The sequence below is a fragment of the Halichoerus grypus genome, chromosome 8 (assembly GCF_964656455.1).
Source record: "Halichoerus grypus chromosome 8, mHalGry1.hap1.1, whole genome shotgun sequence".
Taxonomy (NCBI): domain Eukaryota; kingdom Metazoa; phylum Chordata; class Mammalia; order Carnivora; family Phocidae; genus Halichoerus; species Halichoerus grypus.
This window is the reverse complement of record NC_135719.1, coordinates 44,504,900-44,530,222: the sequence shown is the minus strand read 5'-3', so window position 1 is coordinate 44,530,222 and position 25,323 is coordinate 44,504,900. Positions and strand designations below refer to the sequence as shown.

Below are 25,323 nucleotides of genomic sequence, written 5' to 3'. Positions count from 1 at the left end.
GTACGACTGACGATCTAGCCCAAGAAGCCAAGGAAGGTGAAATGGAAAGAAGCATCAGGAAGAGAAAGGACAGGGTGGAGAGAGGAGTGCCAGGTGGCTCAGAGACAATGGCTTTAGGACTGAGTTCATGCGTAGACTTGGCCTTTAAAAGAGTGACTCCAGCCAGCTGTGTGACCTAGGGCTGGGCCTAACGGTTTCTGGGACGGGGCATGGTTGCAGAGTGTGGAGATGGGGCTGTCAGGGGCGGCTGGAAAGTACTGTGCTTTCCCCTGGAAAGCCAGGCCGGTGAGGTAGGACTCAGAGGGTGGAATGGAGGGGGGGGTCTTTGGGCAGGAGCGTGACATGAGGAAAGTGACATTTCAGGGACATACTTGTAGTGATGCTCCACAGAACAGGGAAGAGAAGGAAAGAACGGAATTGATAATGAATCCCGTGAAGGTGCGGCCACGGTAGCCTGAAAGGAAGAACACGCTTTCTCCTTTCGATTCTGTCCCCCACTCCCTCAGACTGTCCGGATAGCTGTCCCGTCTGCAGAAACGGGGCACTTCCTATTCAAAGCAGCACACGTCTAATTATTTACTAGAGGGTTTACTAGATGTGTGTCTAATACATAATGACATTTTAAGTATTTTTTCCCCCAAAAGTAATTTTCCTTTAAGCCACCATGCCCATTGTTTGAAGAGCTTACATTTGGGAAACGAATCCAGAGAAAGACAAAGACCCTGTGACCGCAGCAGGTGAACAGGCTCACCTTGCAGACAGACACGGGGAATAAAATTCCTCCTGAAAGATTCTGGGGCTCAGAAAGGTATGTGTGTGTGTGTGTTGAGGAGGAACAACAAAGAAGGAAACCAGTGTTCGTACCTCAACCCTACTCAAGCCTCCACTTGATGCATCCATCTTATGGCTAAGGAAACTGATAGAGAAGTAAAGAAATGCTCAAAATTACTCCACTCACGTCAGAGCTCATAGTCAGCTCAGTCTTTGCTGAGAGGGCTAAAGAAACAGAAGTACAACAACCCCCCCACCCAGGGGCATGCTTAGTATTTTCGCAGATCCATTCGTAGACTTCGCCATCATTTACTGAGCACCTTCTGTCTTGGGCATGGTGGTTGGACCTGTACGTATGTGATCGAATGCAATGCTCACAACGTTTCTGCAAGGAGCTTTATTATTCCTGTGTCAGAGGTGAGAAAATTAAGGCACGAAGAGATTAAGCATTCCTCCATAAGTAGCTCAGTGCAAAATACAGGTTCCTTTAAAGTATTTTTCGGGGCGCCTGGGTGTCTCAGTCGTTAAGAGTCTGCCTTCGGCTCAGGTCACGATCCCAGGGTCCTGGGATCGAGTCCCGCTTCGGGCTCCCTGCTCGGCGGGAAGCCTGCTTCTCCCTCTCCCACTCCCCCTGCTTGTGTTCCCTCTCTCGCTGTGTCTCTCTCTGTCAAATAAATAAGTAAAATCTTTAAAAATAGGGCGCCTGGGTGGCTCAGTTGGTTAAGCGACTGCCTTCGGCTCAGGTCATGATCCTGGAGTCCCTGGATCGAGTCCCGCATCGGGCTCCCTGCTTGGCAGGGGGTCTGCTTCTCCCTCTGACCCTAACCCCTCTCATGCTGTTTCTCATTCTCTCTCTCTCAAATAAATAAATAAAAAATCTTTAAAAAAAAAAATCTTTAAAAATAAATAAAAAAATAATAAAGTATTTTCCCCCAGAAAATAAATTTCCTTTAAGCAACAATGCCCATTGTTTGGAGATCCTACATCTGAGAAACAAATCCAAAGCTGGAGCTCTTAAACACTACATCACACTGACTTGCTTCATTATGACCCAGTTTTGAGCCTTGAGAGTTCAGAATCTAGGTAGATAGGAAAACCATACGCATATGAAAACCAGAGTTGTCACATGATGATCTAGACAGCAGCTACCCGACATCATCAAAACTCATATTCTTTCTATCTTCCCATGCTCTGTCTTCAGTTTCAGCATGTCTACAGCCCTGGGCTAGCTTCCTTCATGGTTGCAAGATGGCTGCCACGGCTCCAAACATCACACACAGTTCTGACAATATCCAGTGTTAAGAGAGACCAGTTAATTCCTGTGTCTCTCTCTTTTTTTCCTTTGCTTTTCTTTCTATTTATTTCATGTAATTTCTACTATACCTGTCTAACCTTTTGTCTGCATATGTAGGGAGACATGTTGGGAAGATGTTCACCTAATGTTAAAAAGGCATGGTTTTTGTACTTTGATGCATGGCTTGATTTTTTTTATAATGAACTTACATCATTTTTTTAGGGAAAAAAATGATAAATTCAGGATTCAAAAGAAACACAGCAAAACAGATGTTACCATGCCATTCACCTGCTGAAGATGAACCAGTGTCTACACCATTGCTGACAGGACAAAGGACAAACTCCTCAGCAGAGTTTCTAAGGCTGCCTGTGATCGGGTGTCCGTGGTCTTGCCACAGGCCACGGGTCCCCAAAGACGCCGGCTATGGAGGTGTTTCCCCAGCTCGGGTTGCTCCCCACGGCCAGAGGATCTCCCATCCACTGCTCCCTCAGTAAAAGCCCTATCCTCCCTCAAGGCCCAAACCAAACATCACCCGCTCCTTACAGCCTCCCCGGGAAGCTCAGTCAGAAGGTAATGCTCCCCTGTCCAGGGCCCATAGACTTGTATTTATTCTTCTACTTTAGGGCGTCTTTCAGACTACCCTGCCAGGGGGTTAGTTTGGGTGGTATGCTGAAGCCAGCTTCCACTGGCTCTCAAGATGTTACATTGGGACCTTGACATAGACCACGGCAGGGATGTTTATACCACAGGAATTGGCAGATGCCATGACTGGGTCTTTTATCCCCGCTGTGGAAAGCTGGTTGTCAGTCATTCACCAGCCCACCCTAGTTTGGGTAGGCGTCCCTCTCTTCCACCTCCAAATCAACTCAATGAGGTCAGTCTTATTCCCACCCCTGAGCGCCTAGCCCAGCACTTTGCTCAAGGCAGGAGGAAGCTCACAGCTAGAGAATCAGCTTCTGGAATTGCCGAGCAAGCAGATGCGCCATCCCGGAATTGACTCGTCCTTCCCAGCTGTGGGCGTGGGCCAGCCCTCCGTCCGGGGCAGGGTGGCAGGGCGCGGCTGGGAGCCTCTGCCCGACCTTCCTGCAGTCTTCCTGGAGAAATCGGCCCCATCTGCTGGCGAGGGTGGATACGGGGGAGCTGTAAAATAGCCCCAGGCCTCCCCAGATCTCTAAATCTTAGTGAAGAGGCTTAAGTGACTCAGGAACTGAGCCCAGCAGTTCACATCTTGGAAAATGCAGGGTGGATTGTTAAACCGGCCCAAGTGGCATTGATCATCAGCTGACGGTGGGGTCACAGGGGTCGATCCAGTTCCCTAAAGCACTGTCTGTGCTTTTGCAGGGAGAAGGCAAGCGACAGGAGAGCAAGAGGCAGGCCCGGGCAGCACTCCCATGGGGTCCCGAATCCCCAGACTCACAGCTGTGACCTGCAGCATGCTCGGGTCTGTGCAGGGCCCTGGGGCGGGGCGGAGGGCCCCAGAGAACCGACAGCCACAAGAGCAAGCCTCTCACCTCACACGACTGCACGGCCACCAAACTCCGGCGATCTGGAACAGGGTCCCTCCAGCCCAGAGGAGGGGGCAGAGTCTTCATCAGCCGTGTTCCCCACCACCACGCCCAGTCTTCAGCCCATTCTGAATCACCTTTGTAGAAGGAAATCTGAGTTCTGGTCCTTGCCCTGAACGACCACAAACAAGGCCTTCCCCCTGGGCCTCAGTTTCCCCATACAGACCGTGACCTCAGCTTTATGAGTTTGGTGAAAGCCTTCCCACCCCGTTCAGCTTTGTCACTTTATGCTTCTAGGCATGTCCGAGCCGTGTCCCCAGCCCAGAGCTGCCCCTGTGCAAACCAGTCTCTCTCCTGTCAGCGGGGAGGGACGGCTCCCGGGAGCCCACCCAGCTGGCTGGGAGAGGTGCCTGCGTGTGGGAGCCAGCTGAGTGACGAGTGACAGGAGAGGAGAGGGAAGCTCAGCAAGGGTCCTGCGTCACCCCCAGCCAGCGGCTTCCTTGAGTGGGAGTATGTCAGAGGCACGTCAACACTTTGGCGGCCACTCTTGAGGGCAGGCAAGGCAGGGAGAGGGCTCGGGGGAGCCTGCACCCCGCAGAGCCGGTCTGCAGTAGATGTGGGAGCTGGGACACAGGAGGGGGGCAAGCTGCCTTGTCCCCCACCCCACAGTTCTCAGGGCTCTGGGGAGAAGGGAGGGGGCAGGGAAATTTCCTTTCCTGCCTTTTCTGCCCACTAGACACTTTATAACTGATCTCATTGCTTCCATATCATAACTCCACGAAACAGATACTATTGCCCCCAATTTTTAAACGAAGCTCAGTGAGGTGGCGTGTCTTGCCCCAAGTCACTGTGTCCCCCAGGACAGAGAACCTTAGGGATGACAGTTCAAAGGTACTGCGCACCACTCTTTGAACAAAATAAGAAAGTAAGTAGTACCCACACACTTGCTACCATCCTGATTTTTACACATAAACAGTGAGGTCTACCCCTCCTGCCCCAACTAGGGTGCACCGGGGCCTGGTGGTTCCCAGGCTGACCCGTGCCTAGAGCACCTTGCCCAGCGGTGTCCACGTGGATAGCTGATGGCCGTGAGTCTGGGGAGTCTTGCGTTCCCATTCATGGGAGGTCCGGGGCCGGGGGGCGGCGGGGGATGACGTGACCATGCCCCGAGGGGAAGCCAGCTGGGGACCCGACCCAGACTTCGGGCCAGCCCCCTGGGCCCAGAGCCCCACTGGAGATTCAGCTCAAGGGACAGGTTGGAAGTCTGATTCTCCCACCCTCTGCCTTTCTCCGTGTCCCTCCACTGGTCTCTCTGTCCAGGCCCCGCTCCCACCCACTTAGAATCCCCACAGAAAAAGGTCACCAGTCCTCGTCCTTCCCCCAATAAGGTCCTGAGGTCCATAAGAAATTGCTGTGAGGGCCCACTAACGATAATGTTACCAAAGTGAAAACAGGCTTTCCTTTCCTTGGAAACCAGAGCCTAGATGCTCCCCCCACCCACACCTGCATGTGGCTCTTCCCTCAGAGGGCCCTTCTAGAAGGGAGGGGCACAACGACCACAAATGAACCCCCCCAGTTTTCCTGTCCCTCACTGGAGCTCAAAGAGGTTGGCTAACTTACCCTAAGTCACCCAGGGGGTAATGGCAGGAACTGAAATCAGAGCCAGGTCCGAGGCAAAGGCTGTTTCCACCAGATCCCACACCCCTGCCACCGCTGTCTAGACCGGACCCCAGGTGCTTGGGGCACCACCATGGCTCATCCCTTCTCCCAGACTCTGGCGACCCCCGTCCTTCTCCACCGCGGACATCTGTCCTGCCTCAGGCACGACCTCGGGTCCCTTCTCAGTCCAAGGGCAGCCCTCGGTCACCCCTTCTTCCTTTCCTTGTCCCCCACCCTCCACTTGTCCAGGGGTCTCCTTCCATTTCCATTTTCAAAGCATATTTACGGAGAGCCCGTGAGAGCTCAGGGACTCCGCTGGCTGCTGGAGAGACAGAGGTAGGGAGCAGGGCACGGTGCGCGCTCGCCACTCTCGGGCTTTCTGTTCTTCTCGCGGGAGGCAGGTGCATTCGAAGAAGTAAGATAGCCTCTGACTCTGCCAAGTGCTGAGAAGGCTACGAAGCAAAGTGAGCCGCCCAGCCTGTCCCTCAGCCGCCCTGCACCACATTGGACTTATATCCCCGCCGGGGAAGGTAGAGATCGTCCCCAGTCACAGATGACGACACTGAGGTTGCCCAGAGACATCGGAGCCCATACAGACCTGCACTCTGCAGAACCCAGCCTCTGGACTTCCAGCCCAGGGCTGTTTCCAAATCCCACTGCCCTCCAGGTACCCTTCCCCCATTCCCCGAACCTGGGACACAAGGCCAGCCAACAGAGCAATCCCTCGGGAGGCCGTTCGGGAGCCGCCATCCATTCCTGGGGCAGACTGCTCGCTAAACTGATCTCAGGCCAGAGCTTTCGAGCTGGAAGTGCCGGAGAATGTAATCCAAATGCCTCATTTGACTCACTCCATCTAGTCCCTCCTCTCCCTATAGTCGCCTACATGCATTAAGCGCCGACTGTGTGCCTCACCCCGTGAGGCACCGGACATACCGTGGAGAGGGGACGGATAGATGCCTGAGCTCGTGGAGTTTGTGCGCCAGCGGAGGGCGTGGGCAGTGACCAGCCGCACGTGATTGCAGGATCACATGCCACGACGGCGACTGCAGCGAAAGGCAAGGAAGGGGTGACAGGAGAGCATCTGATAAGGGGGAGAACTGATTTATTCTGGGGGTCCCAGAGGCAGGAATGATGATCTGGCATTAAACAAAGGGTGGAGGGGTGGGGAGGGGAGGGCACAGCGGGAGGAAGAGCCGGCAGCAAGGTGCACGGTGCGTTCTAGAAACCGGGGGCAGGGCAGTGTGGCTGGTACGGCTCCAAAGCAGAAAACAGCCAGGGGTGCCGGGGTCGTGGGTGGGGGCCGCAGCGTGGGGCAGGTTATGGGTGTGATAACGCACTGGGCCTTGATCCTGAGGTAGCGAGGAGCCTGTGGAGCTCTTAACTGTGACTATGTGGAGAGGAGGGGCTTGCGTTTTTAAAAGCTCGCCCCGGCAGGCAGGCAGGCGGGAGAATGGCTCGGCGGGGCGAGAGGTAGCAGCACGAAGACCTGTGTGGGGGCCAGTGCAGGTGCCCCCAGGAGATGAGGATGCTTTAGAGGAAGGGTAACAGCGGGAGGAAGAGAAGGAGGCACATCCCAGAGAGACAAAGTCAGGAGGTGAGATCAGCACGGGTGGGCAGTGCACTGCAGGGGGAGATGCGGGAGAGCAAAGTCAAGCGTGGCTCCAGGCTCCACTCCATGGACGAACGTGGGGGAGGAAGCTCCGATGTCGGAACCTGAGGCCCAGGTCGGGGTGAGATGTGCCCAAGACCTCACAGCCAGGCTCCAGCCTCGACTCCTGGTCTGTTTCTCCGCATGCAGCTCGGGCCGAGCAGAGCGGGGTCCCCGGGGATAAGGCTTCTCTTTGTGCCCGTAGAGCATGAGATGCTGGAGACAAGCCCTGGTCGTCACAGCGTGCCCCACCCCCACCCACAGTATATGTCACACAGTCCGGGCGCCCCGGGCTTGGGATGGAGAGCCAGGGATCCCGAGCCCACTTCCGAATCCTGTCTCCAAGAAGTTACGTCGCCTGGGACCTCGCCTTCCATCTCTGTTTAAAATATTGTTACTGGGGCGCCTGGCTGGCTCAGTCCTTAAGCGTCTGCCTTCAGCTCAGGTCGTGATCCCAGGGTCCTGGGATCGAGCCCCACATCGGGCTCCCTGCTCCTCGGGAAGCCTGCTTCTCCCTCTCCCACTCCCCCTGCTTGTGTTCCCTCTCTCTCTGTCAAATAAAAAGAATCTTTAAAAATAAATAAATAAAAATAAAATAAATAAAATGAAATATTGTTTCTGACGGTAAAATGACACCAGGCACACAAAAGCTCTTCGGATAGTACCAAGTAAGTGAGTGGAAAATATTTGTCTTACAAAGCGTGGGGTGGAGCCGAGACATGCAGCCGGGAATGAAGGGCGTTACAGGCCGAGGGCACAGCCCAAGCAAAGGCTTGAGGAGGGGACGGGCAAGGCTGCTGAAGGCGCCGATGTGCAGATCCACTAAGCGCTGTGGTGTGTGTTATCTTGCTGCCCAGTCTCGGCCCACAGCAGCCCTATGAAGGTCAATGCCAGTTGCTCATTGTTCAGATAAGGAAACGAAGGTGAACACAAACTGGCAGGTTGTCCACACTCAGCCGCTCCAAAGTGGCCAAGCTCTCCGCCCCCAGCAGTGAGCCCTTCATAGGTGAGAAATCGCTTAGGGAAGTAAAAGCTAAAAGTGGCTTTTTCACGCTGACAGTCTCCCCAGGAACTCGGTGAGGGAACTTTTAGTGGCCAGGACCTCTGAAGGTCTTCAAGTGTGATAACCCAGGGCAATTCTGAGGAAGAAATTGGCCTTTCTTGGAACAGGCCCGAGCAAATAGCTGTGCTCCCCTCAATTTCAAAGGCCCAGATCGCCCAGAGGCAGGGGGCTTGCGGGATGTGTGAGGAGGGGAGCCACTTGGCCAGGCCCGGCCTGCGTGATTGTCGCCCCCCTCCTCCCGGCTGCTCTGGAGGGGCCGAGGGCGAAGAACATGCTGTCCGCTGATCCACAACTTGAGCAGAACTTAATTGCTTCCCTGAACCTGAAAAATATCAAACTGCATAAATAAATGTGCTTTAAATTATTAATAAAGGCATTTACATCTGGAGTTGGAGCATGAAAATTAATCTAATTTCTTATGCTAAACTGGCTGGTGTGGTATGTGATTTAAGGATTCAGAGACACAAAGGGCAGGGAAGAAAATGATGGGAGGTGGGCCGTCTTGGGCATTTTGCATTTAAGATGGGGAAAAGAATGAGAAAGAAGGAACGAGTGGAAAGAAAGGGTGGGCGGAAGTTCTCCTGCAGGCCCCGATGAAGGCTGCTTCATCACTGAGAATCAAGAACATAGAGTCCAGGGGCGCCTGGGTGGCTCAGTTGGTTAAGCGACTGCCTTCGGCTCAGGTCATGATCTCAGGGTCCTGGGATCGAGCCCCGCATCGGGCTCCCTGCTCGGCGGGAAGCCTGCTTCTCCCTCTCCCACTCCCCCTGTTTGTGTTCCCTCTCTCGCTGTCTCTCTCTGTCAAATAAATAAATAAAATCTTTAAAAAAAAAAAAAATAAATAAAAATAAAAAATAAAAAATAAAAAATAAAAAAATAAAAAAAAAAAAAGAACATAGAGTCCATATTTACCCCAGGTCCCCTCATTTTAACGGCACTAGAAGACACTCCCACCCAAGTACTAATGAGGCCTGACCCCGCTTAGCTTCTGAACTGCACTAGAAGGTCTCTGGAGGAGCCTGGGTTTCTGTGCAGGGTGAATCACTTGACTTTCTCAAGGACAGGCATAACGAAAGCCAAAGTTGGGATGAGCCCGTCCACTAATGCCTGAGTGGCCAGTGGGAAGGGACCCAGAGACCCCTGCCACCTGCCTCCAGCCCACCCTGACACTGTCAGGACTCCCTCCCTTTAGCTTCTGGATGCAAGGTGGTACCAACCAGCCCTGCATCTGAAGGCCAGCTCAGCCACTTGCTAGTTGAGTATCTTTGGCCCAGCTTCTCTCTGAGCCTCAGTGTCTCCATCTGTAAAATGGGTGAATGATATCTATCACACAGCATCATGGTAAGGATACAGCATGGCATTTGGGACTTGCTGAGCCTGGGTGCAGACACGATCAGGGCAGATGGTACTCCTACCAACGTTCTCCCATGCCTTTGCTGCCCACTGATATGCCAGACACTCTTGTTCTGTAAGAGAGAGAGAGAAAAGAAAATGTTGGATTGGCAGCTTGGTCTGAGGGGAGAGCAGAGGAAGAGAGATGATATGGGGCCTGTTGTCATCTGGTCTCTGGGACTGGGTTGAGCTCTGAAATCTAGAAGCTTGAGAGTCAGAAGTTAAAAGGTTTTGTAAGACCGTGGGCAGAAGCAGAGCCTGTGGCATGAAAGTGAAGACAGGTGCACCCTCCCGTCCTCCGCCTGGAATGTTCTGTGTTCCAATGGTCAATGCCCTGGCCGAGGATGGCCCCCTCGTGCAGCAGGGGCCATCCTGGGTAGAGGCAGGGGGCAGATACAGAGACGACAACAGGAGAGGTGGGGGGGTTGGATACCATAAGGGACTGCCTCCAAGGCCCCAAAATACCCAGCAAACACTCATTTCAAGCAGTGGGAGCCAATGAAAGCAAATGGGCCTAGATTTTCCCACCACAGGCTGGGGGGCTGGGACACCTGGGTTATATCTCTGAAACGCCTGTCCTTAGGCTAAGCATACAATAGGTGTCAAAGCACATCAGCTTCCTTCCCTTTCCCCTTCTTTCCTGAGTCTCTGTGCATTTGTCAGGACGTGATCTTTTCCTCCATCTGGTCTCCAAGGGAATCAGGGGTTAGGGTTCTGTACTTGAACCCCAAAGGCAACATGGACTAACCCTAAAACACTGGCCAACGTTTATCAAAACACCAGCTAACACTTAACTTTACATGTGACTCCTAACAGTTTAGTAAATGTTTTCACTTCTAATCCACTGAGTCTCAACGACCACCATGTAAAGTAACATCTCTACTGTGCAGTAAAGGAAACTGAGGCCCGAAGAAAGTGACCGGTCCAAGGAAACACGGCTTATACACCATAAAGCAGGAATGTAGCCCTGGGTCCTCTGCTGACTGGAGAGTCAGGCCAGTCAGAGGCCGCCCCTCCCTTAGCAAATCCAGTTTCCCCATGCGTCCAATGGGCCTGGTAGCACTGAGCTTGCAGAGCCGCGGTGAGGACCACAGCGGGCCACACAGCACCCAGCACAGAGGGCTCCCAAGGACACGCATTCCCTTTCCCGGCCACATGGCTTTCCAGACCCACCTGCGTCAGGAGGACTGAAACAAAAAGACAATAGATTGGTGACCAAGCAAGGAGGCCACCAGGAGGAGGCGCAGTCTGGTGCCCGCCTTGGACCCTGGGCATCTGCCTCCGCCTGCCTTGGGTCTCTCTGCCTGGCAAGGGGTCAAAGACATGGCTGATCCTCCTCTCAACAGTTTCCACTTTGGTTGCGATTATTTCATGCCCTGTCTGGTACCTTCTGCCTCATGCTGCTCAATTCTCTCTTTCTACCAATCTCGGAAGGGACACAGCTTCGTTGAAAGGAGAGTGGCTCCAGGGTGACGTGGGCCCACATTCAAGCACTGGGGGGCCTGGGGCAGGTTGCTTTGCCTCTGGGCAGCCCGAGTTCCTGCCTGGAAAAAGAAGGTGGCGGTCCCTCCCCAAGGTTACAGCCTGGTACAGGTCAGGGCTGTTTGTCCCACGGTTGCCCTGGACGCAGCCTCGCAAGCCTCAGAAGGGAACAGAGAGTCCTATTTGCTGCAGGAATAGGTCTTTAAAAAAGGGAGGGGGGCACCTGCTCCAACATTTTTTAGTAGTTTTTTTTTTCCCTCAGATATTATCCTGCCTAATTGTATTTCCAAATTGCAACACAATTTTAAAAGTTTCTTAAAGAAAAGTTTAATTAGGGGCGACTGGGTGGCTCAGTCGGTTAAGCGTCTGCCTTCGGCTCAGGTCATGATCCCAGGGTCCTGGGATCGAGCCCCGCATCGGGCTCCCTGCTCAGCGGGAAGCCTGCTTCTCCCTCTGCCTCTGCTGCTCACTCACTCTCTCTCTCTGTCAAATAAATAAATAAAATCTTTAAAAAAGTTTAATTAATGCTTATTAAAGTTAATATCGGGGTTGGGGTTGAATTGATGATACGGCAGAAGAGACCATTGTGTGGTCCATCCTTAGATTTTATAGCAAATAGGAACCCCTTTTGTAATCACGGTGTGAAGTAAACATTTATGTCCATTTTATAAGACTCGAAGAATTGTTTTCTATTTTACATTATGATAGACGTTTATAGCTGTTACCTCTTTTATGACACACTGTTGGTCACTGCTTTGATTTAGCTGCCTTGGGTCTTTTGTTGGGGACATCATCACCAATTACCGTGTGCCAGAGTAGAGTTGCTAAGAACAAATCGGAGAGAAGCAGGGTATCCCTGAATCCCACATGTTTTGTGCTGGGCTTAGGAGGAAAAAAAATCTCATTTTCTCTGAAATTGCTTTCACCCTAAGTGAGTCAAGAATTTCCTGGTCCAGCTCTGGGAACTCTGCCTCTGGGGTGAGGGCAGATAGGTAAAGAGCAGGATTTCACTTGGAAGACTGGAAGCTTCAGTACTGTCCTCTCTCCCTTCCTGGGCTTCCTCCCTCTCCCTGAGGGAGCACCTTGAACCCCCGGAAATTGTAGGCAAACCTACATGTACCTTCCTGTGGGGACATCTTCTGGGGACATATAAAATAGAAAGAACCAGACCCCTGCTCTTGCTGGCCCTGGCTGTCCTCAACCCACACTCCCGGGCCTGATCCCACCCTCAAACTCCTTGGCCCCCTCCTTCTCTGCTCTCCTGAGAGGCCCCCTGGCAGAGGGTACTTTCTGGAAACCAGAAGGAACTCCGTGGGGAGAGGAGGCTGATGCAACCAGCAGCCCCCCCACCCCCACCCCTTTGCTCCCACTCCCAACCCAGCCTTCCTCCAAACAGAGCCCCTCGGGCCTGCCCTGACCTGCCCCCTTGCTGGGCCAGCCTCAGTGGCTCTCCTCTGTCGCCCCCCAGGCCTTGCCCTGCCCCTCTTCAGTGTCTAAGATTTAGAAAAAGCCAAAGAAAGAGAGAAAGGAAAGTGTGGTGAGCCCAGCTCGGGCTGGGGCAGCAGAGGGGAAGGGCCTCCGGCGGGCTGGGAGCAGAAGCCGCTGATGCACTGTGGTCGCCTTGTGGTTCAGGCCCAGAGGCTCATGCAGGCGTTGTGGGGAGCACGATAACCTAACCGGTGAGCCGATTCGGAGAATTTCTGCAGGTTTCGTAATGCGAGGTGACAGCACAAAGCGGGAGATAACAAGGTCCCAGCAGTGACAATGGAGGGCGGGAGCTGTGACAATGGAGGGCAGGAGCTGTGACAATGGAGGGCAGGAGCTGTGACAATGGAGGGCAGGAGCAGACAGCGGCCCTCCTACTCTGGCGACGGAGCACACATGGGGCCGTTCCTGAGCAGAGACAATGAAGCCCCTTGGAAGACCTCGCTCGTTCAGGCTGGGGTGGGGGGTGACGAGAACGGAGATGAGTGCAGGCCCGGCTCCTCCTGTCGAGCTGGGCCTGCTCTGGGACAGGGCTCTGCACGGGTCTCGGGCTGCAGGCTGCCTGCCATGAGAGTCAACTTGTGGATGTTCCAGCTGCCGCCTCCTCACCTCCCTGCCCTCTCAGTGGGGACACAATCCTGGCCTGGGCGGTGAGCGGCACGGAAGGGGGTGCCTGCGAGGGAGATCCTGACCGGAGTCTAGACCCGGTGGTTCAGACACACCCAAGTTGTAGACAGCCACTCTGACAGGGACCCGTGGCTGCTCCGTGGCTGTGGGTCCCTGTCGTCTTTCCGTAGCACGGCATTCAAGGCTGGCTCGCTCTGGGCCAGCCCACTTCCTCAGCATTATCGCCTTCCACCTGCCCCGTGGACATGGCTGAACCACCAGACTGTTTGCCAGGCATACCACACACCCAGCTCTGATACCCCAGTGCCTTTGCACCTCCCAGGTCCTCTGCCCATAATGCTTTTCCCTTTCCTTCCTGCCTGACTGGTCCTTCAGGAACCTGTTCAAATATCTTCTCTTCTGTGAAGACTTCCCTGGACCCCAGGGCAGAACTCAAGCCAGCCCGTCCCCCGAGCTTGACTATACAGTCATCTACTCCGCACACACTTCCATCAAGACCATTTATTTTCCTGGCTGTCTCCCTTCCAGGCTGGGAGGAAAGGGACCATGCTTTAATTTACCTCTTGCTCCCAGAGCCTAGGTCAGAGCCTGGCCAGGCAGCTGATGGATGCGTGCATGTGTGCACAGGAAGTATGAAGGGCAGATCCAGGCAGGGCAGGGTGCCTCTCTGGAATTTGGCTGCCCCAGTCCTAGGACCTGCCTCTCCTCCTGGGAGAGAGGGCTGGGGTCCCCCCGTGTGCCACAAAGCCGTCCACATCCCCTCTCAGGCCAGAGGCCCCATTCAAGGCCCTCTCCTCCACCCTCATACTCTCATACCTTAGATCCCAAGTGAGTGCTTGACCCCTGTGAAGTGGTTTGGACCCCAAAGCCTAGAGGGGGTCATGGGAACCCAGCTCTCTCCTGAATGACAGATGCCTCCCCTTGGCAAGCCCCAGCCTGCTCTCTGCAGAGGGGGAGGGAGGACGGACCGGCTGCAGGTCGGCATCATTAACTACTCGCCACTCAAGCTCCTGCTGTGTTCCCTCCTTCAGAGAGTTCCCCCAGGTCTTCCCTCCAGCCCGGGCCTGGGAACCCTGAGCACCCCTCCCACGATCTGGGGTGATATCAGCGCCTGGCCCCAGGAAAGGGTCTTGCCCCCAGAGCACACAGGCACCCAGAACAGGGCCAGCCGTGCCTAGAGCAGATGGGCCAGGACCAGGAGGTGTGCGGAGGCTGACAGGAACTGGTTTAGACCAGACTTAGCCAGTTTTGCTCTGTCTGAGCAGCGGAGGAAGTGAGTGGTTCACACCTGGTGAGTGGGAGCGGCCAGAGGTATCTGGAGCCTGGGTGTTTCTAAAAGCTGGATCTCTTGCCCAGCACACAGGAAAGGTGGTCCCCCACCCTAGGGTTCCTTACTGACGGGCCCCAACGCATCCCCACAGAGACATTCAGAAACAGCAAGGCTGAGGCTTCCTGTCTCCTCAGCCCAGTCCTGGCCCAACCCTGCTGGGTGGAGACGTCTGGAGAAGGGGGAGCTCTAGCTCTCGGTGTCCAGAGAACTCTGAGGGCACCTGTGTCCTTGCCCTGGAGTCCTTAGAGAACCATGTATGCTCCTGGCTTGTGGGCAGCCAGACTGCCATGGGTGTCCTCCCTTCTGGAAGCTTCCATTCCCTCCATCCTCCATGGGGCATCAAAGCCAGGCCCCTGCTCCTCCAGCGAGGAGATGTCACGGCAGCCGGAGGGCCTGATGTCCCTGTCAGGTTTGCCAAGGAGATGCGTGGTACAGACAACCAGGCTTCTGCTCGGCTGCCTGCAACAGGACGCCTCCCAGCCCCGCGTCTACCTCACCTGTCTGACTCTCCCTCTCCTTCAGGTGATAGGGACCCATAACAGTTGCCACATCAGAGGGCCATTAGGAGGACTGAATGGGGAGGACACACGCCAAGTTTAAGCCCGTCATTGGCATGGAGAGAGCGCTCAGCAAATGTTGGTGGTTCTGTTGTTTTTATCCCACACACCCACGCATAGGCACACGACTCTCCTCCTGTGGGTCACAGTCACAGGCATCATGGCCCCTGGGACCCCAGGAGAGCCAGAGGGAGGTGCCACCCCAGCCAGAAGCCGTTTCATCATCCACACCTCCCAACCGGATCAACATCACCTGTGGGACCCTTGGCACCCCTGGGTCACCCACAAGGAACCCAGCTCCCAGGGTCAGGTCAGGAAAGGTGCTAGTGATTTCCCAGAACAGGAGAATATTTCCTTGCAACACTCCCACCGGGGGCCCAGGTGTGCGGGGCGGAGGGGGGCCACGCCTGCTCTGTGCGGCTGTCGGTGCGTGGCCCGGTTGCCCGGGGGGAGGGCAGCTACCGCGGGGCCCGAGCGAACCTAGAGCCTACTGGTGAGCAGAAGCCCAGGTTCAAGAGGGGGCACTCCTCTGTGTGTGAAGAGTCAGGTGACCGCCGGGTGACAGCCAACGCTAACGCACAGCCCCTGCCTCCCATCCCTGCTTTGGCCTCCCGGCCACACACTGGCATTCCAAGAAGTCTTCCTTTGCAGGCAGACGTGTACAGTTTTAATTTCTATGAAAAGCCATCAGTCTTATACCTGACTTCTGACCACTATGTTCTTCGACTTTTTGTTGTGGTTAATTTTTTTGTGGAAATTCACACAACAAATAATTAACCATTTTCAGTGTGCAATTCAGTGGCAGTTAGTGCACCACGATGTCCTGTGGCCACCAGCTCTCTTGCCTTTCACGACTTTTCAGCGCCCTGTAAAAACACCCCGTCCCCACCAAATAATCACTCCCCATTCCCGCCCCCTCCTCCAACCCCCTGGTAGCCCCTAATCTGCTTTCTGTCTCTCTAGATCTGTCTACTCCAGGTAGGTCTACAAAAGAAAGCATACGTCACGTGGCCTTTTGAGTCCGGCTTCTCGCCCCGAGCATAATGTTTCCGAGGCTCGCCCGCTCCCAGCACATACTTTATCCCTTTTTACGGCTAAATCATATTCCATTGCATTTGTCCTCGGATGGACATACGGATTATTTGACCATTTTTAAACATGCAGAAATAGGGAAAGAATAACAATGAGCACCCATCTTCCCGCTCCCCAGATTCTGCAGCTGGGCCAGGACCTGGGGTGAGACCAGTGGGCTGCTTCAGCACGCGGGGAAGGAGACACCAGTCCCGGGGTGGGCAGGTGCAGGGTGGCCCCTCCGAGTACTGTCTCCCTCAGTGAAGACCTGTTATGGTGCACAGGACACTTGTCTCCTCGTTGTTCTGCTCCCATCTGCTCCGAGGACGTTGGACACAGTAACAAATCCACTCCCCTCTCCCCGCCCCCCACAGTGACATGCAGCTGTACCTCTAGTCCATAGTCACCCTTCCCAACGGCCCCAAACCTGTCTTCCATCCCTTTGGTTTGTTGGCTCTTCGGTTTGTTTTCAGAAGGATCTTAGGAATTTTCCCACACGACATGTGGGTATCAGGTCTCTCTCACTCGAAAATGGCCTTGGCTTTCCCCCACCCCATAACATCAGCCTTTTGGAGAGTCTTTTAGAAAGGCCCACACCGTGGATTTGCCTTGCTGTCATTCAACCTGTCCCTCTGTCCCCTGTAAATCCTGTGCACAGGCAGTTGGGGTCGAAGGCTAAAGTCTTTGGCAAGAACACTCCATGGGTGATGCTGTGTTCCTCACATCACCTTACATCAGGAGGCCTGGGTTCCTGGCCAGATGGTTGTCCTATTACTTAATGATGCTAAGTATGGTCAACTGGGATAAACTCATGACCACCGAATCTCTCAAATGTACATTCCCCCTTTTAATTAGTATGTAGTCTGGGGGAAGATGCTTGGTCACTGCACAGATATCCTATCCCCCAGCACTCACCGGTTTTAGCACTTATTGATGGTCCCGGCCCGAATCAAGAATTACACTGGGGGTTGCAAATGGCAACTTTCTAACTTTATCATTGCTTCTACATTGCTCAGCGGGCACTCTCCTGTAAAGAAGAGCTTCTTTCCCTCTCCCCCTATCTGTTAATAACGATAGTCTTTTATTGATGCTCAGCAATTCCAAGTTTAGCCAGAGGGGTCTCTTCAAGTCTGCTTCTGCATCTTTTTGACATGACCCCACTAGGCACATCCTTGCCTCTTAGAACAATGAAATGTCCCAGACTTACTTGTACTTCCCTCACATCTGGAATCAGCCATTTCCCTAGAAAGGCTGAGTTGGTGGGTAATGGTCTTAGAAAGCAGGATCTGGACACCAGGTGGTCAGTCTCATTGCTCCTGCTTCTAGATTCTTTCAGTGGACAGAGGCGGGGAAAAAAAGAAAATCAATTCACAATGTTGTCAACTTAAATTGAACATTCTCTGGGAGCCTGGGTGGCTCGGTCAGTTAAGTGGCCGACTCTTGATTTCAGCTCAGGTCATGATCTCAGGGTTGTGGGATCAAGCTCTGCGTCGGTCTCCATACTCAGCGGGGAGTTTGCTTGAGATTTTCTCTCTCCCTCTCCCTCTGTCCCTCCCTACCTCTAAAAAAAACACTGAACATTCTGGGTGGTTCTTCTTAACTCTTTTTGTTGTTTGTTGTTAACTTAATGTGTGAATTTTTTTTCTCTTACGCAGAAAATCTTGGCTTCTAATAGCATTAATATATGTCCTTGCTTTATGTTGCAATATGCATAGTAACAATAAGCTACTAAACAAAGCTTAAGGCTTCTTTGTGGTTGTTGTTGTCCTTGGAATATATTCTACCACAGGTATATGGTCAGCGTATGTTTTTCAAGTTATTTGAAATCGCTGTCTTTGCTGTATGGCTAGGTTCTCAACTTAATTTGCAGTTTAGGTTCATCTGTTTATGTTTGTGCACAATCTAGGGGGGTTCTTTTTTAGTTTTTCCTTAACTTTTTTGAACATATAAATCACGGACATGGTTAAAAATACATAGCTATATTAAAAATCCTATTTGGAGAAGTTTTACTCCCATGCCAACGCTCTCCACCCTGTTCCCATGCTCCTCCACTAATTTCTGTTTTATTCTTCTTGTGTCTATATACGTGAGTACACACATGTACATGTGTGTGCATACATACATGCTGCTGTTCCCTCTTCTTTCCTGCAGAATTTGTGTTAAGGATATAGATGGGAACCCGGAGTCCTGGGAGAGGAAACGATTTTAAAGGAGACAACTTTGCTTCTGAACCTCACTCCCTGCTAGCTGTGTGGCATGCCCCGGTCACATAGGTGCTCTGAGCCTCTCATCTTCTTTATCTGGGAAATGGGATGACAATTGCTACCTTATATGGTTTGGGCTAGGATGAAGTTCTTTCTCGTATCACTTTAAAAAAACTAAATTCTAGGGGCGCCTGGGTGGCTCAGTCGTTAAGCGTCTGCCTTCGGCTCAGGTCATGATCCCAGGGTCCTGGGATCGAGCCCCGCATCAGGCTCCCTGCTCAGCGGGAAGCCTGCTTCTCCCTCTCCCACTGCCCCTTCTTGTGTTCCCTCTCTCGCTGTCTCTCTCTCTGTCAAATAAATAAATGAAATCTTTTAAAAAATAAATAAATAAAAAATAAAAAAATAAAAAATTAAATTCTAGGTAGTTGAACTGTAAGAGTTCACACATAGTCTTACATGTGTGGTGGGCGTGGGGTGGGGGGGCAGGGGATTCCCTTCTCTGAAGCTTAATGATGTGGGCTAACCCAGAACCCTGGAACCCTGGGAGCCAGATGTGTTTTGAAAATCAGAAGTTTTGTAGCTTTAGTAGGTGCTTGTGTACGAAGTTTGTCTGCTGCGCAGTACTCCTAGTGGAGTCTGGGGCAGGGCGTTAGAGTAGAACACCGTATTTCTGCAGCAAAACACACGAATGCTCACACTGGATATGAAGACTGCATGGCCACTGGTCAGTTTAAGTCAGATTCTGCTCCTAAATGAGTCTGTGCTGAACTGACAAAATCAACTGGTGGTGTTGGAGATCTTTCTGGGTTTTGAAACTGTGGCTAAGGGACCGTATCGCAAGATGACCCGTAATGAAGTCTTACCTTTTTAAAAACCATTTCGGACAACATAACGTCAGCATGGTGTGTCTGCGTCTCCGGATGGTTCTGTCTCCTCATGGTTGAGCACACAGTGGACACAATCGAGTTGAGGGAGCGCTGGTCCCCCCGAGGCCAGCCTTGGTCACGCTAAATAGTTCCCATGTTTGGCACAACTATATCAAGATTTGGACATCTGTTGTTCCTACGCCAGTTTTGCATTTATCCGTTTTCTACTCACTTCTAAGAAACAGTATAGGACAACATGCTACCGCATAGTCACATGCATGAACACACCACGGGGAGTGGACCGAGCAGAAGTGTGGCTGAAACGGCGTTCTCTCGCGTCCAGGCTCAGCTCGGCATTAACCAGTCGAGGCGGGGCAATCCAAAGTCAGCAAGTGAATGTCAGCCCCAGGTCATCCAGGACTAATGCACGCAATTTCATAGCGCCAGTTCTCGTGGGAGTCTGGGGTTCGAATCTACGCTGCCGGGTGTGATGAGGGAACCCCCAAGCTGGAAGAGTAAAGTGGTCGTCCCAGGTTGGCGGTGCCCCCTGGTGGCTGGAAGAAGCAAACACAAACCCTCTCCAGAGGCAATCTGGTTTATCAAAGAGAAACTATAAAAAAACACACTCCAGGGGCGCTTGGGTGGTTCAGTTGGTTAAGCAACTGCCTTTGGCTCAGGTCATGATCCCGGAGCTCTGGGATCGAGCCCTACATCGGGCTTCCGGCTCAGCGGGGGACCTGCTTCTCCCTCTGACCCTCTCCCCTCTCATGCTATCTCTCTCTCTCTCTCTCAAATAAATAAAATCTTAAAAAAAAAAAAAACCACACTCAAAGCAATGAGTCACCATGAGCAAGAGTCAGCAGAGACAACAAGCAACAGATTTCAAACACGGTTTCTCAAGCTCAGGGCTACTGACACGTTGCCAGGTAAATCTTTACCATGGGGACTGTCTGTGCATGTTTAGCAGCAGGCCTGACCTCTACCCACTGGAGGCCGGTGCTGTCGCCTGTGAGTGTGTGCGTGCCCACGCGCACACGCGCACGCGCACACGCACACGCACGGGTTTCGACAACCGAAAATGTCTCCAGACGTTTCCAAATGTCCCCAGAGGGAAGAATTGCCCCCACTTGAAAAACACTGACTTAGATCCTCAAAGATTTCAAATATTAAAATAACGAGATAAGTCATAAACTATGTATGAAAGGCTTAACGACTTGAAAGATGGAATGGAAGAAAATGATCAAGGAATAAGAAACTATCAAAAATTATAGGGAGATGTTTATAAAGACTTAAGTAGAACATGTGAAAATGAAAAAATTAAATTAAAATTTCCATGATTGTGTTAGATGCAGATAAAGAATGAATGAATTAGAAGAGAGATTTGAAGAAATTACTCCAACCACTTAGAAGAGCCAAAAAAAAAAAAAACAGACAAGGACATACATGATAGAGAGGTTAAGATATAACCAACTGAGGCACCAGAAGGAAAGAGTAAAGAGAATGAGAGAGAAGTAATATTTGCAGAGATAATGCCGGAGACTTTTCCAGATCCATATATGCAAGAAGTCCCAAAGATACCAAACAGGATGGAAGTACAAGTTGTTGTGAGTTGGATGTAGAAAAGCTGAGGAGAGAACCTCAAAGGATCATCACCAAAACGACACCAGTGTAACCCAGGAGTCCACAGGAAGGCCATGCTGGCATTAGTGGAAAGAGATGTGGGATTCCTGCACAGGGAGCAATTCCTGTGTTCAGCGGACCTGAGCTCCGCCTTGAAGGATGTTGAAGGATGTCCATCCAATGTTATATCAAGACACCTTGATCTGAGCCCTTTATTTTATAGGACAACCTAGGAGATTAACTAGAGGTGGGATGTGGAAATGCAAGGAGGAAATGGGATGTTGTTCTAAGTGGGGGGAAGAACATGAACAAAGGCTTGGAGGCAAGATTGAAGACTTCATGAGCAAAGAACAAAAGGAAGTTTTATTTGATAGGGATGGGAAACATTTAAGAGAGCAATTACAAACCTGATTGGATGGACAAGGTGAGCCCAACCTGGGGAATTCCCCTGAGAGATAAGTAGGTATGTTTGCACTTGAAACTTTGGGACAGAGGTTGGTGAGCAACAGCTGTGGGCCAAATCTGGCCCACTGCCTGTTTTGATAAATAAAGTTTTATTGGAACACAGCCACACTTATTCATTTATATATCATCTATGGCTATTTCTGCACCACCACAACAAAGATGAGTAGTTATGAGAAACACCTGATTGCTCTCAAAGCCTGAAGTATTTATTTTCTGACTCTTGGCAGAAAAACTTTGTCGATCCCTGATCTAGGCAGAGGCAACCAGCCGTGAGGCCTTTCAGCCAATGACCAGGATGAAGAGGGTAAACCCAGAAGTGGCTTAAGGATGGTGTGTGTTGTAAGAGGAGGAGAAACGTGCCAGACATTTATTAATGTCCTACTGTATACCATCCCTCCATGCGCATTATCATTATTACTTTTCATAACCACCCTGCTGAAAAGTTGTGACTTTTTTTTTTCCAAGCTGAGGAAAATGGGCTCCAGAGACGTTGAGTGGTGTATCCAAGGTCAGCCAGTATTTCAGGCTGAGTTGAGATCTAATTTCAAGTTGGTTCAACTCCAAAGCCAACGTTCTTCCCACCACACCTCACTGCCTCTCAAGGCACTGAAGATGGGTCCGGGCCAATGAGCTGGCTACTGGGTCACTGCCAGCATAGTCCAGATCGGGGAGGTGGTAAGTGTTTCCCTCCTCTCTTGAAAACAGATCCAGGGACCCACTCTGACGTGGGGGGAGGGACCTCTGGCCCACGGTTCCTCCAACGTTTGCTCCCAACTTGTCCAAACATTGACGCCACCCTGTTCCCCTCCACCCCATGCCTCTGGAGGCCCCGGCGTGGCCAAAAACACCTATCGTACATCTTCCCTCTGGTATCGTCTCACAGCCCGATGCTAAAGGCAGTTGGGTGATATGATACCATCTCCATATCTCTGAAAAAAAAAAAAAACACACACACACACACCACGAGGGTTGGCAGCCCTACACAGTGCCACCCACAAGAGATGACCCAGTTGATTTGCAGTGAAATTGCAAAACCGCCTCTGCTCCTGCCCCAGCCGGATCCCAGGGCCTGGAGCAGAGCCCACTGGGACTTGATTCCACCCCCAGACTGTCTCCTGTTCCTCCCGTGACTAATTTGGATCCTCATCTGACAGCTACCATGACCACTCTGCCCAGATAGGGCCGAACAGACCTGCTTCTCGGTTTTGCGGTCAAACTGGTTCTTGAAACTTCCCCAGAGTCCCAGCATGGTTTAGTCTGTCTGTGGGGAAGTGTAACTGGCTGCCCCTTGGGGTTGAGCTGGTTGAGGATTCGAGAAACCCAAAGAAAGAGATCAGGAGAGTGTGGATTCTACTTGAGGCCTTGGCTACCAAAATTGGTGTGTGATGCAATGGGAAGTGTCCCCCGCCCCCAGTGGACCCCAATGGGTGAGTCTGTTCCTTGCCAGCTCTCCATGGGCCCAGATGCCATGCCACATAACCTCTGACCCTCAATGTGCCTATGAGGAAATGGACGCAAACATAAGCAGACAACGTCCCCGGAGCAGATGGGAGGAACCCTGTGACCCCAGGCCTACTGAGAGCCGCCAAAATGGGCAACTGCTACCGTCTCCTACTCTCCTGCCTTGGGAAACAGTCAGCTACAGGGGACATGACCCACATCTGCTCGTTTGCCGTGCTGCCCGACTGTCCCAGATGCGGAGGGAGAGAGGGAAGTGAGAGACGCCGGCCCATGCTTGTCCCACCAGCCTTTCTCAGATGCAGCCTGCTGGCTTCTTTGCTGTAGCCAGTGTGAGCTCACATGGGGGGCCGAGGAGGAAAAGGACAGGGGGGCCAGGAGAGGACAAGGTCGATGAGCTTCCACGAGCATCTATGGTGTGCCAAGCTCAGTGCTGGGCCCATACAAACACCATCACATTTATTCCTTACCCAGCACAGTGGGCATTATTGATTAGATCAGTCGTGTGCGTTCCTGAGACATAGAGGACTCCCAACGTCAAGGACTGTGGAGCTGGCTCCTCCTGGATCCTCGCTGTGCTGCATGTGACCGGCCTGCATGCTCTCGGTCTCCTCCCCCAAAACGGAGAGGCTAAAAGATGGTAATGGTTTCATACAGTTGTTACAATAATTAAATTAGATCATCTATATGAAGTACTTAGAATAACGCCTGGCACCCAGCGTGAAATCGGAGTGTAAACTGATGGTGATTTTTTTTTTTTTAATTACCATCCTCATTTTACCATTGTGGGAAGTGAGTCTCCTAGAGGGCAGTGACCCGCCCGAGGTCACCCGAATGGCGGAGCTGGGGTCCACCTCCAGGTCCATCGGATGCCACTACTCCCCATTCAGATATTCTGAGGCCCCAGGGGTTGACACAGAAAGAGAAACTTGGGTGCCTTTGCGCCTCAGGGCAAGGTGACTGCAAAGGGAGTTGCCAGGAGCAGTGGCTGTCCCCAAAGAAGGGGGCGAGTCAACCTCACAAGGTCACGGGGTGAGGAGCCCTGGGAGGGGCTCCCCGTTCCTCCACACCCCCAGGGCCTGCAGGGAACCCAGGAGGGGAAATGGCTCTCGGTGAGTGAGTGTGCAGAAAAGGGTCAAAAAGAGGCCTCAGTCTCCCTCCCAGAGGGCGAGGCCGGCGGTGGTGAAAGAGCCCCTGGCAACAGATAAACAGGAAGCCAGCTGCCCGACACCACCACGGGACAGACACACAGATGTAGGACCAGCACCCACGCCTGCGGGCAGGTGCCGAAGCGGCGTGCACCCGCCCAGCATCAAAGTGCCAGAAACCCCTTTAGGGGCAGCATCCTCCCTCAGCAAGCCCATGCCCGGCCACAAAGCGGGCCAGGCCCCTGGCACCCGAGGGAAGGTACCCAGCTTCCTGTTTGTCCAGCTGTGAAACGTGGGGTATCAGATCCACCTCCCAGGGCAGCTCTAAGGACTGAGGTTAGATGACAGGGGTGGGTACAGAATGTCCTCCTGTTCTGGGCGGACAGGTGAGTCGTCTGAGCTGCCTGCACTTGAAGTCACTGGCTGCTTCCAGAGGTACTAAGCTCTCCATCATCCGTGGTTAGAGGAGCCAGGGCCACTTGGAGAAGAGGTGGCAAAGCAGACTCAGTCCTTCGTGGGGAGCCCCAGTCTGTAGTCTTTGAAAGTCTCCGTGGGCAGGCCGGAGCCTCTGACGCTGCAAGCAGAGACCAAAGCCTTCGTGATCGACAGCGCTATCTGCCTAATGAATGCACTTCTAGGGCATTCAAGTTCAAAGCCGGTACGATACTGGCAGACGGGGAGGAGAGAAGAATGGGGAGATAGAGTGGGAGCTGGGATCCCTGAGGCCGGCAGACTTTTCTACGAAAAGAGCCTCCTCACTTGCCAGGGAATCCTGAGATCAGCCCGGAAGCCCCAGAAGGCTGGGCTGTGACAAATCCAGCCCCCTCCCAAGGCCTGGGGCGCACCGGTGTGGGGAGAGAGCGAGGCTCCCGCTCACTCCCAGAAGCCTCTTTGGGTTTCAGAATTGTTGCTCTGAAAATCTGTCAGTGGCTCCAAAGGGCACCGAGGCAGCTCTTCGGAAAACAAGCAGACAGCAGCGGAGGGAACCCAAGCCTCAATTATGCTGGGGACTGGAGCCTTTGAAAAGAGATGGTTTTTAATGAAAAGGTGCTGTCGAGAGCTAACCATGTGGAGCGCAGCCTGTCCTCAGCTGCTTTTCTCCCTGTCCCGTCCCTTCCCACTTAGTGGGGAGCCCCTGCCCAGCCCTGCGGCCCCAGGACCTCAGTGCCTGAGGATGAACCCCTGCAGGGGTGGGAAGGAAGGGACCACAGCTCCCAGGTGCACAGGCCAGCTCCCTGAGGGCCCCAGCTGGTTGCCTGGAGTTTGTCCCCTGACCCAGGCTGTGACCCTGGGTGCTGGACACGTTCCTGCTGATGCACCATCTCCCATTCCCGGACTAGATGGTGAAGACAAGGCAACCACAGCGTTTCTCTAGAGCACCGTTCACAGTTTGACCAAATGGACGTTTGGCACAGAATTGATCTTTAATGAGGACTTACCCTGACAACTAACTTCTAATTTAACCTTGAAACAATCTTTTGATACGGGTACTATTCTGATTCCCATTTTACAAATGGGGTATCTGAGGCACAGGGAGCCAGAGTAATTTGGCCCCAGTCACGCAGCTAGTAAATGACAGAGCAAGGATTTGAACCAGGCAATCTGGCTGCAGAGCCACCTGTCACACTGTCCTCCTTGTGTAGCTCTCTCCAATGCTCACAGTGTCTTGAGCGGCCTT

At 52.7% G+C, this 25,323-nt stretch overlaps 2 long non-coding RNA genes across 2 annotated transcripts in view; both read right to left on the bottom strand.

Annotated features, from left to right (window-relative positions):
• Positions 1 to 25,323, bottom strand: part of LOC144382879 (uncharacterized) — a 1,041,026-nt gene that overhangs the window by 987,899 nt on the left and 27,804 nt on the right. The window lies entirely within an intron of this gene.
• On the bottom strand, positions 15,647 to 19,092 carry LOC144382751 (uncharacterized). The gene is made up of 3 exons (XR_013450142.1): positions 18,952 to 19,092; positions 17,092 to 17,213; positions 15,647 to 15,679 (listed from the first exon to the last, which is right to left on the bottom strand). It is a non-coding gene; the product is annotated as an uncharacterized LOC144382751 (long non-coding RNA).